Source organism: Scyliorhinus canicula, unplaced genomic scaffold, assembly GCF_902713615.1.
Source record: "Scyliorhinus canicula unplaced genomic scaffold, sScyCan1.1, whole genome shotgun sequence".
In the NCBI taxonomy this organism is placed as follows: domain Eukaryota; kingdom Metazoa; phylum Chordata; class Chondrichthyes; order Carcharhiniformes; family Scyliorhinidae; genus Scyliorhinus; species Scyliorhinus canicula.
The window spans coordinates 1,423,092-1,435,880 of record NW_024055498.1 but is presented as its reverse complement, the minus strand read 5'-3'; the positions used below and the strand labels follow the sequence as shown (position 1 = coordinate 1,435,880).

Here is a 12,789-nt window from a genome sequence, read left to right as displayed (position 1 = left end):
CATGTGAAAACTAACACGGTGCTTTTGGATGATGTCACCTAGTGGCAGCGTGTAGATGGGAAATAGGAGGGGCCGAGGACAGAGCCTTGGGGGACATAGAGTGCACGGACTTTGGACAGGAAAAGGAGTGATGAGACCATCAATTCACGCAACACGTGGTTAGAAGTAAACAGTGGTTTTAATCGTCTTACAACAGAGCCTGCCTATGACATGATGAACTCCAGATGAACTGGCAGGCAGGCTCTCAGCATCAATCTTTATACTAGAGCAGCACGGTGGCACAGTGGTTAGCATTGCTGCCTACGGCGCTGAGGACCAGGGTTCAAATCCCGGCCCTGGGTCACTGTCCGTGTGGAGTTTGCACATTCTCCCCGTGTCTGCGTGGGTTTCGCCCCCACAACCCAAAGATGTGCAGGTTAGGTGAATTGGCCACGCTAAATTGCCCCTTAATTGGAAAAAATAATTGGGTACTCTAAACTTTAGGAAAAAAAAAGAAAAAAAAACCGTTATACTTCCGGTTAGGGGGGAGGAGCCAAGGGTGGAGCCCAGTACAAACTCCCGTACACTCCCAGTACATCTCCCCTTAGTGGCAGAGCAGCGCAACTGCTCGTGTGCCGAGCTTACAGAGACATAGTACAACACGTGTAATACAGTGTGAATTACGCTGCTGTGATTCACCACAGGGAGATTGGAGATGGAGGAGTAATTTACAAAGGTGGGAGGGCCAAGTGTATTTTTAGGATTGATGATGACAGTGGATTTAATGCTGAGAGAGACAGTACCAGCAGAGAGAGAGCTGTTCCCAATATCGGTTCACATGGAGAAGTTGGGATGCCAGCAGTTTGTGGGAATTATCAATGGAGCAGAATGGGGGCGGGGGGGTGGTCTCATGGACAAGGTGGGATCTGACAGGAAGTAGGAGAAAAAAATGGAGAAAGATGTAAGTTCAGAACTTGGACAAAAATATACTTTACAGACAGTTTGGTCCGGTAGGTTAGTGGAGGGAAGCAGCAGAGGCAGCTGATCGGATTGACTCAATCTCAGTGAGAAAAAAGCTGCGTGAGCTCCTCACAGTTGTTGTTGGAGGTGAGGATAGAGGAGATGGGGAGAAGAGACCTTCAAAAGAAACTAACTTGTGTTACCGATATTAAAAAGACACAACACGCTTTGTTTAACACAAACTGATTTTTGTTATATAAATGTTTTTATTCTCCATTTTCACATTTTCCCTCAAATTTTACACCCCACCCACAGACACTAAACGGTAACAAATACAAAATCAATCCCCTTAACAATAATAACGATCCCATCCTCCCACCACCCCCAACAACGGCCCACCTGTCAATATAAGCATCCAATAAAACAACCCCTCCCACGGTGGAAACAAAAAACAAAGGAGAAGAAGAAAAAAGGAGTCCGGAACGCCCATGGTCACCATCGAGTCCACCCCCCCCCCCCCCCTCCCCATACACTCAACGCCATCCAACCTCTGAAAGTGCCGTACGTGATACCCAAGAGTTGTAAACCGCCCCCCCCCCCCCCCATATCCTCCCGTCCACTGCCTCTTGTAAAACTCCTCCCCCAATCTCGGTTCCTTGCCCCCAACTTTACACCCCGGCTAGACCACTCGGACCCTGTTCGGCCAGGCTCTGGTGGCCGCAGCCCCTCCCCCATCTCACTCCCGTTCACTGACCGGCTTAAACCGGCCAACGAGGAGGCCCCCGCCCGGGTCCCTTCCCCCCTTGCCCGGCCCCAGGAAAGCCCAGAAATCCCCTTTTAGCACACAATCCCCGCATATCCACCTACACCCCAAAGAACCTCACTTCGAGTGAAAGTCCCATCACTTCCCTTGTCCAAATATATACAACATCGGCTCCTTTAGCCCATACACTCACACGCAGTGAAACAAAAAAAGGAAGAAAATGCAGTCATGAGGTTACATCGGCACATGGCCATTTCCCAAATTCTCAGTTCTGCCACAGTCCTTCTGCCTTCGCAAACTCCTCCGTTGCTTCCACCGTTCCAAAGTAAAAGTCCTTGAGCTTGCAAGTCACCCTTAGCTTCGCTGGATATACAATGCCGCACTGCACCTTGCTAAAGTACAGTGCCCTCTTCACCCGGTTGAAAGCAGCCCGCCTCCTCGCCAGCTCCACCGTAAAGTCCTGGTATACATGTATACCATCTCCAGCCCACTGCACCACCCGCTTCTGCTTGGCCCAGGACAGGACCTTCTCCTTCACACTGTACCTACGGAAGCACAGAGCCACTATCCTTGGCGGCTCACACGCCTTTGGTTCAGGCCTCCACGACCGATGAACCTGATCCAGTTCATATCGGGAGGGATCCTCCCCCTGCCCCAATAGCTTCACCAGCATAGCGGCAAAATACTCAGTCGGCCTCGGCCCTTCAACTCCTTCGGGCAGCCCCACAATCCTCAAATTCTGTCACCTGGATCTGTTTTCCAGGTCTTCCATTTTCCCTCGCAGATCCTTGTTAATCTCCATCACCGTCCGCATCTCCTTCCCCATCGAGGTAAGTTGATCACCGTGCTGCAATAATGTCTCCTCCACTTCCTTCAGCGCCTCCCCTTGCTCCCGCACCTCTGCTACTGCGCTCGCCACCGCCGTCCTCACCAGGGATATCACCTCCTCCACCAGCACACTCAAAACCTCCCTCATCTCCTTCCTCATTGTCTCCATGTATTTTGTAAACTGCCTTTCAAATTCCGCAGCCATCACCTTAGCTATTTCTTCAGCCGTAAGCAATGCGGCCTCCCCTGGTGCTCCCGCATCCATTTTCCTTGGTGACCCCGCGGTGACCTTTCTACTCCCCGACGGACTTTCAGCTGTTTTGACAGCCGTTGTTTTACTGGTCCTCGACATATCCCTTCCCTGTGCTTTCTCCTGTCCTTCACAACCTTCGCTGCCCCGAGGACCGGGCGTCAATCCCCGACAATGCCGTTTCCGACCGGGAGCCCTCCAACGAGCGGCTGCCTCCCGCCCGCCGTCACTGGAAGTCCCGAACATAAACTGATTTGACTTGATGTTTATTCAGAATTTAATTCCTTGTGACTGGAGTAGAGTTTATAAACATCAGAGGCAATTGACACCAGTGAACATGTTCCAGTCCAGGATGTGATGAACAGCAACCAATCATTGAAGTTACTTGTGAACTTGCTGGTGCATCAGCAGGTTGGATAACTGAGCGAATCCCCTCCCACACTCGGAGCAGGTGAACGGCTTCTCTCCAGTGTGAACTCGCTGGTGTACAGTGAGGTCAGATGATCGCCTGAATCCACTTCCACAGTGAGAGCACCTGAACGGTCTCTCATCAGTATGAACACGGTGATGACATATCAATTCCCCAGAACTTTTATAACACTTCACACTTCTCACATTCTGGACATTTAAATGGTCTCTCCCCAGTGTGAACTCGCTTATGTACAGAGAGGTCAGGTGATCGTCTGAACCCAGTCCCACAGTGAAAGCACCTGAACGGCCTCCTCGGTGTGAACACGTTGATGGGACAACAGTTCTCCAGAACTTTTATAACACTTCCCAAGTCTGGACATTTAAATGGTCTCTCCCCAGTGTGAATTCGCTGGTGTCTCAGCAGATTGGAGGAATGAGCAAATCCTTTCCCACACTGCGAACAGGTGAATGGCCTCTCCCCAGCATGAATGTGTTGGTGTGTTTGCAAGTGGTATGAGTGTGTGAATCCCTTCCCGCACTCGAAGCAGGTGAACGGTCTCTCCCCAGTGTGAGTGCGCTCATAGATTTTCAACTTGGATGGATAATTGAATCCCTTCCCACAATCCTCACATTCCCATGGTTTTTCCCCGGTGTGACTGCATTTATGTTTCGAAAGGCCAGATGATCGACTGAAGCCTTGTCTACACACAGAGCACGTGTACGGTTTCTCCCCTCTGAACGGTGCATCTACCTTCCATCTTCAAACTCCCATGATATTTGTGTTACGAATGTTTTGGTGAGTGTAGATCCTGATGTGATGTTTAGTTTGAATTTCCTGACTGAAATTCCTTCACTTCTAATACTCTGCGAAAGTGATTCATGAGCTGCCGTCAATCATCCGGGCATTGTGACAGTTCCAGTTGGTGAGAGTGGCCACAGGCTCAGACTGACTGGCTGATTGTCCAATAATAACAGTGAGAGTCTCAGTGGGACAATCAGACAATAATAGTGGAGATGGGGCCCAGAGGAGAAACAGCAAAGGATTCACTCACTTTGAGAGTAACAATCACAGTCTCTGTTCCCATAATAAGAATCAGGCTGTGGTGTGTGAGTGAACACATCATTGGATCCAATGTAATGATCATAGTGAGAATCTAGAAAATCATAACTAAATTTGGTTTTCAAATAATAGTGAAGTAGTCATGGTTTGTTAACAACATAATATAATCCACTTCTGGTGTGTGTTGATTTGTCCCATTAGAAAATAACCTTAAAAAAAATAAATTCAGAGTACCCAATTCATTTTTTTCCAATTAAGGGGCAATTTAGTGACCAATCCACCTACACTGCACATCTTCAGGTTGTGGAGGTGAGACACATGCAGACTCAGGGAGAATGTGCAGACACCACACTGACAGTGACCCAGGGCAAGGATCGAAATCGGGACCTTGGCACCACGAGTAGCACAGTTGCTTAACAGCTCCAGAATCCCAGGTTCGATTCCCGTCTTGGGTCAATGTCTGTGCGGAGTCTGCATGTTCTCCCCGTGTCTACATGGGTTTCCTCCGGGTGCTCCAGTTTCTTCCCACAGTCCAAAGATGTACAGGTTAGGTGGATTGGCTATGCTAAATTGCCCTGAGTGTCAAAAAAGGTTAGATGGGGTTACTGGGTTACGGGTATAGGGGGGAGGTGTGGGCTTAGATAGGGTGATCTTTCCATGGGCCTGTGCAGACCTGATGGGCCGAATGGCCTCCTTCTGCACTGTAAATTCTAGGATCTAGTGCTCAGCACTAGGCCACCATGCCGCCCCCTTTATTAGACAATAAACTGCCTTTTATTCCAATTCTGGTGTCTGTTACCACTTCAGGTTCTGGGCTGAATGGAGTCGGGTATAATAAACAGCGTCTGGTTCCAGTGCCTCTGAGGTCATTGTACCTGCAGGTAAACTGACATTAATTGAGACAAAAGGCCCAACAAATATCCCTGTAATAGGAGGACAAAGTGTAAGGAAGTAATGGTATTTTGAGGTTTCTGTGTTGTGGTGAGTGTCACTGGGAGGTGTGTGATAAAATAGGAATGGAAACATGAGAGACACGTGTGACTGACTCCACCTGACTGAGAGCCGTTATACCCAAGGGGACAGCAATGAGGACATGGGGAACTCCAGAGATTTCTGCTTTCTGAGGTACATCTGTTAGAGGAACTGAAAATATTCAGTTCCTTCTCATAGTTCCCGAGTTACACAGTCACACAGGAAATGTGGGTGGTCCCGGTGGATTGGAAATTAGCAAACGTGACGCCACTGTTTAAAAAAGGAGGTAGGCAGAAAGCAGGAAATTATAGGCCAGTGAGTTTAACTTCGGTAATAGGGAAGATGCTGGAATCTATCATCAAGGAAGAAATTGCGAGGCATCTGGATAGAAATTGTCCCATTGGGCAGACGCAGCATGGGTTCGTAAAAGGCAGGTCGTGCCTAACTAATTTAGTGGAATTTTTTGAGGACATTACCAGTGCAGTAGATAACGGGGAGCCGATGGATGTGGTATATCTGGATTTCCAGAAAGCCTTTGACAAGGTGCCACACAAAAGGTTGCTGCATAAGATAAAGATGCATGGCATTAAGGGTAAAGTAGTAGCATGGATAGAGGAGTGGTTAATTAATAGAAAGCAAAGAGTTGGGATAAATGGGTGTTTCTCTGGTTGGCAATCAGTAGCTAGTGGTGTCCCTCAGGGATCCGTGTTGGGCCCACAATTGTTCACAATTTACATTGATGATTTGGAGTTGGGGACCAAGGGCAATGTGTCCAAGTTTGCAGATGACACTAAGATGAGTGGTAAAGCGAAAAGTGCAGAGGATACTGGAAGTCTGCAGAGGGATTTGGATAGGTTAAGTGAATGGGCTCGGGTCTGGCAGATGGAATACAATGTTGACAAATGTGAGGTTATCCATTTTGGTAGAAATAACAGCAAACGGGATTATTATTTAAACGATAAAATATTAAAGCATGCCGCTGTTCAGAGAGACTTGGGTGTGCTAGTGCATGAGTCACAGAAGGTTGGTTTACAAGTGCAACAGGTGATTAAGAAGGCAAATGGAATTTTGTCCTTCATTGCTAGAGGGATGGAGTTTAAGACTAGGGAGGTTATGTTGCAATTGTATAAGGTGTTAGTGCGGCCACACCTGGAGTATTGTGTTCAGTTTTGGTCTCCTTACTTGAGAAAGGACGTACTGGCGCTGGAGGGTGTGCAGAGGAGATTCACTAGGTTAATCCCAGAGCTGAAGGGGTTGGATTATGAGGAGAGGTTGAGTAGACTGGGACTGTACTCGTTGGAATTTAGAAGGATGAGGGGGGGATCTTATAGAAACATTTAAAATTATGAAGGGAATAGATAGGATAGATGCGAGCAGGTTGTTTCCACTGGCGGGTGACAGCAGAACTAGGGGGCATAGCCTCAAAATAAGGGGAAGTAGATTTAGAACTGAGTTTAGGAGGAACTTCTTCACCCAAAGGGTTGTGAATCTATGGAATTCCTTGCCCAGTGAAGCAGTTGAGGCTCCTTCATTACATGTTTTTAAGGTAAAGATAGATAGTTTTTTGAAGAATAAAGGGATTAAGGGTTATGGTGTTCGGGCCGGAAAGTGGAGCTGAGTCCACAAAAGATCAGCCATGATCTAATTGAATGGCGGAGCAGGCTCGAGGGGCCAGATGGCCTACTCCTGCTCCTAGTTCTTATGTTCTTATGTATCTGACAGCTCATCAAAATTAGTTTTAATTTCTTTGAGACACATTTTGTGATTGAAAAGATCAAATGTCAAAATATCAGTTAGAGAAAATTTAGACTGTCACAAAGATGAATGAACTGTCCAATTAACCCCATTCACCATAACTCTGCCAATTTACCCTCTGCAAGTGTTACTCTCTTTGAAAGTTACTGTAAATCTGCTTCCAGCAGCCTGTCAGTGTGAATTCCAGATCACATCACTGTGTAAAAACAATTCTCCTCATCACCCCCTTGGGTTCTGTTGCCAAATATCTTAAATCTCGGTGTCCTCTGGTTACAAACCCTCCTGCTCTTGGGAAACAGTTTCTCCCCATCGACACTATCACAAATCCTTCCCCATTTTAAACACCTCTGTTAAATCTCCCCTTCACTTTCCCTGATCTCAGAGGGACAATCCCTGTTTCTCCTGCTCTGAGTCACAGGGACTCGAAACGTTAACTCTGTTTCTCTCAGTACCGATGCTGCCAGAACGGCTCAGTTTTTCCAACATTTACTGTTTTTCTCCCGCTTTTTCCTTCTTCAATCTATCACAAACACTTCATGATTTGAACACCTCATTGAATAGGAATATACAGAGATTGAGATACAGAGGAAAGGAGAGAGAGAGACTGAGAGAAGAACTGAGAGATTTAAAAAAAAGGAAAGTTGAGAAATAGAGGAAACAAGTAACACAGAAAGAATGATATAAAATATAAGGGAGCAGGTTATCAGTTCCCAGCTACAGAGAGCAGAGGGAACTCAGTGACTGATCACAGACACAGCCGCTTCTGTCCGGGAATGGAGACTCTGAACAGAAATAAGCGGGATGTGGAGATGCCGGCGTTGGACTGGGGTGAGCACAGTAAGAAGCCTTACAACACCAGGTTAAAGTCCAACAGGTTTGTTTCAAACACGAGCTTTCGGAACACTGCTCCTTTCTCAGCTGAATGAAGAGATATGTTCCAGAACATATATATAAACAAAGTCAGAGATGCCAGACAATGTTTGGAATACAAGCATTTGGACAGTTGGTAGGATTTTGCAAGTCCAGGCCAGATGGTGGGGGGTGGATGTAATGCGACATGAATCCAAGATCCCGGTTGAGGCCTTGGCTATAAGTTTCTGCTCGGCAATTCTGAGTTGTCGCGTGTCCTGAAGACCGCCTTGGAGAACGCTTACCCAGACATGAGAGGCTGAATGCCCTTGACTGCTGAAGTGTTCCCGACTGGATCTTGGATTCATGTCGCATTACATTCACCCCCCACGATCTGGCCTGGACTTTCAAAATCCTACCAACTGTCCTGGTTTGAGAAAATTCACATCTCTTTAACCTGGAATTACTCCTATCTCTGGATCTGTAAAGATTTGATTACCCGCAAATGCTCACATTCCAAGCATTGTCTGGCATCTTTGACTTTGTCTATATGTATGTTCTGGAACATACCTCTCCATTCACCTGAGGAAGGAGCAGTGCTCCAAAAGCTCGAGTTTGAAACAAACCTGTTGGAATGTAACCTGGTGTTGTAAGACTTCTTACAGAAATAACCGGCTCATTTGTAAATGTCACCACAATGTGATCTGTGTGACTCTGCCCTGACTCTGTGGGCAGATATAGGCCGCATTGACAGATGGTCCCCCCAGATTGTGGTCCCTGGATTTATTTTCTGTTCAGAAGTGAGATGTGCGGTTTGGAACCGGCAGCAGAGAAACAGGAAGTTGTGTTACCTGAGAATGAAACAGCAGGCGTCAGTTTCATGTTATCACCGTGAACAGTCTTCCTGCCTGTGAGGGTGAACTCACTCTGACAGCATCAAGAACACCCACACAGATTGCTGCCGCTCTCAGCATTACATTCACTTCACTTCCCATTTTAAACATCAAAATATGAGGTTATTTAGATTTTTAACATATTCACTGAGTTGGAAGATGGACTGAGGATTATCACTGGGAGAAATAAGGGGACATTATACTAAATTACATTTTCCTCAAAGGGTTATTAGAAAATAGGAGATTAAAAGTGAGTCAGGGCCAATCAGAGAGAAAGTGGGAGATAGAGAAAGGATTGAGTCTTCATAAATGGGATGTTGGAGGAGAGGTTCAGTGTGTTCGGTGCTTCTTCAGAGAGAGAAATTAAGTGAGTTTAGGCGTTCTCTGAAATAGAAAGGTTAAAGGAGTGAATGTCTGAGAGAAAGATAGAGAGGTGGGAGGTATGTGAAATGAGTGAGTGTGATAGTGGAGAGAGGTTAAGTGAGAATCTGAGAGAGAAGAGAGATGTTCAGTGAATGAGACGGGAGAACAGGTTCACATACCCGAGGATCACTGAGAATGATCAGAATAAGGAGACCACCCAGAAAACAGCCAATAGGAATCTTCAGCTGAACACATCACTCATTCTTAAAGGGTCAGCCGGGGCTCTGACACTGCTCAGCTCCCAGTTAAAGGGGCAGATACAGCTCCGATCTTTTCTCTAGTATGTTGATAATTGTTAAAGGCCCGTAGGGCTGAGGTTTATTTAAAAGGAAAGAATATGGGAAGCATACATCAATAAAACTGGGAATTCTTGGACACACACTGGAGCTCCTTCTTTATCCAGGAATGAAACTGTTGTCTAATTGTCGCAGCAGTTAACAGCTGCTATTTTAACGCAGACTTAAACCAATCAATTTTAAGTAGGTTTCTATTCAATTAATTCATTGTGACTGTCACAAAAACACATTTTCAGTCTGGAACCAGCTGTTTTACATTCAATCAAGACCACCACAGTTTTACACCAATCTCAGATTTAATAGCACATTTCAGGCATTTACCTTTGTTCTTCCTGACTCTAAACACAGTTGTAAAGGAGACTCTGAACCATGGAAGAGAGTGGTTGGGACACATTTCTTACATGCCTCAGGATTAACCACACGGCGACTTTGCTGTCAGTGAAGCGAGATGAGAAAGACCAACGTGTCATTTGTCCCTCTCAGTATGACCCTGAAGGACTGTGTCCAGGCTGAAGTTCTGTTCCTGCCGTGTGATCCTCCCCAGATTGCCCCTTCTGAGCTCCAGACAGGTGATGTTAAACACTCAGGTGGGATAAAAATCTGCAATAACGTTTCAAACAAAGCTGATTTACTTCCCATTTATTCAGAATAATAAACCTCATCAGCAGATTAAGACAGTCAGACTGAACATTATTCAGTGTCCAGGACATGACTAACAGCATCAGTAAGGGTATAATCTAAACCTTGTAGTCGCTTGTGAATTCGCTGGTGTGTTAGCAGGTGGATGACTGAGTAAATCTCTTTCCACAGACATTACAGGTGAATGGCCTTTCCCCAGTGTGAATGCGATGGTGTTTCAGAAGATAAGATTATTGAGAAAATTCCTTCCACATATGGAGCAGGTAAACGGCCTCACCCCAGTGTGAACTCTCTGGTGTGTGAGCAGGTTAGATGACTGACTGAATCTCTTCCCACATACTGTGCAGGTGAACGGCCTTTCCCCAGTGTGAACTCGCTGGTGATTCAATAGGTTGGATGAACAAGTGAATCCCTTCCCACATACTGAGCAAGTGAACTGTCTCTGCTCACTGTGAACCTGCTGATATGTCAGAAGGTTGTATGAACGTGTGAATCCTTTCCCACTTTCAGTGCAGGTCAACGGCCTGTCCCCTGTATGAAGTTGCTGGTGTATCAGAAGTTTGGATGTATTAATGAATCCCTTTCCACAGTCAGAGCAGGTGAACGGTCTATCCCCTGTATGAAGTTGCTGGTGGTTCAGTAGGGCAGAAGGACGGCTGAATCCTTTCCCACACACAGAGCAGGCGAACAATCTCTCCCCAGTGTGAATACATTGATGTGTCAGCAGATCCTTTTTACATTTAAAACTCTTCTCAGTCAGGAAATGTAAATGGTCTCTTATTGGTGTGCCACAATGTGGGATGACCGAGTGAATTCCTTCCCACACAGAGGGCAGGTGAATGGCCTCTCCTCAGTGTGAACCCGCTGGTGTGTCAGAAGGTTGTATGAATGGGTGAATCCCGTCCCACATCCCGCACATTTCCATGGTTTCTCCATGGTGAGGGTGTCCTCGTGTCTCTCCCGGTTGAAGCATTGTCCACACACAAAACATGCGTATAATTTCTTCGTGCAGTGAATGGTGCATTACTTTTTGTTGAGGCTGTGCAACTGGTTAAAGCACTCTCCGCAGTTAGTTCATTGGAACACTCTCACTTGGGTGTGTGCGCATCGGTGCTTTTGCAGTCACACTGCTGAAGCAGAACAACCATTTCTCCTTCCAAATTCAAAGACTGATGATATTCAGCTGCTAATGAATCAAGTGGCTGTCAGATTTCAATGTGATATTTGGTTTGAGTTTTCTGTCGGCCAATCCTTCACATCCAATATCCTGTAAAAGGAGTTTACAAAAGCCATCACTGTCAATCCAGGATATAAATTCTGAAGAGACAATTCTAGTTGATCTGGAACATTTTTTCCTCTCTTGTTCCCCCAAAGCTGTAAATCCCCGTCCCACACACTCTCCCTCCTCCCTGGGCTGAAATGCAAACCCATTTCACCATCTGCACCATTTCTTTCCTCCACTCCCAGTTTTCTCCCTCCCTCTCCTCTGCCTGGGTTCAGTTCTCCAGCTCCTGTCTGCAGACTGACAATAAAACCAATGGGTCTTATTGGGGGGTTTGGGTTCTCACCATTGTCCCCGCTCGCGGCGGCTCTCATTCAACCTCTGGGAGCACTGCGACTGCGCTCAGCCCGGAGCAACACCGCGCATGCTCCACACAGAGAGACGACTTCCGGGGGTGGGGCATTCTGACGCCTGCGCGTTCCGGCTTCTGTGCTGGAGATAGGGCGTATTCATCCGCGCCTGGCATTCCGGGTAGTCTCATCCGCCATTATTCCATTACTTTGCTCAGGGTGAGAAATTGGTTCCGGCACTTTTGCTACAGTTCGGTGTTTGTACCGAATGGGGCGGCCGCATCGGTGTTTTTCTCTCTGATCGGCCCCTGTTAACGGCTGTCATCTGTTTAGGGGGCGATATGCAGCACGGCGCATGCGCGGCCGTCTTGGACCCGGAAGCCGGAAGAGAGAATCTTGCGAATTTCTCTCCTGGACTGAGAGTGAAAGGAGTTTGGAAATTCCTGTAGAAAGAGGAGGATTTACTGACGGGAACTTCAAATCAAACATCACATCATCATCTGACTGAGTCACTCGATTCATCAGGACCTGAATATCATTAGGAGGTAAAATGGTTTGTCTGTTCTGTCTGTGGACAAAGATTTCAGATATCAGAGTGAGTGGGAAACTTCTGGGTTAAATATGAGACTAATTACACCGATCACATTGGTAGCCATGATATGGAGATGCCAGCGTTGGACTGGGGTGAGCACAGTAAGAAGTCTTACAACACGAGGTTAAAGTCCAACATGTTTGTTTTGAATCCATAGCTTTCGGAGCTCGTTCCGAGGAAGACTGTATGTCAAAGCTTGCCTGTAGTTCCTTCCTCTTTTCCAACTTCGCTGGGCACCATCTTCTGCATAACTCCTATCTACCTCCAGCATCTCAGCTATTGACCCTCTGCTGCTTCAACCTCTCCTCTTTATCCACCCTAGCCTTAAATGTGATCACCTCACCACCGCTTTTAGAGCCTCCCAGACAACTGCCTTCAACACCTCATGAATTGGGTGCTCTAAATGTACTTTTTCTTTAATTAAAAAAATCCAAAAGCCATCACTGTCAGTCCAGGATAGAAATTCTGAACAGACAATTCTAGTTTCTCTTGAACTTTTTCCTCGTCCCACACACTCTCCCTTCTCCCTGGGCTGAAATCCAAACCC

At 46.6% G+C, this 12,789-nt stretch overlaps 1 long non-coding RNA gene across 1 annotated transcript; it reads right to left on the bottom strand.

Moving 5' to 3' along the window:
• Window positions 1–9,716: 9,716 nt before the first annotated feature.
• On the bottom strand, window positions 9,717–11,705 carry LOC119960345. The gene is made up of 2 exons (XR_005459384.1): window positions 11,647–11,705; window positions 9,717–11,345 (listed from the first exon to the last, which is right to left on the bottom strand). It is a non-coding gene; the product is annotated as an uncharacterized LOC119960345 (long non-coding RNA).
• Window positions 11,706–12,789: the final 1,084 nt, after the last annotated feature.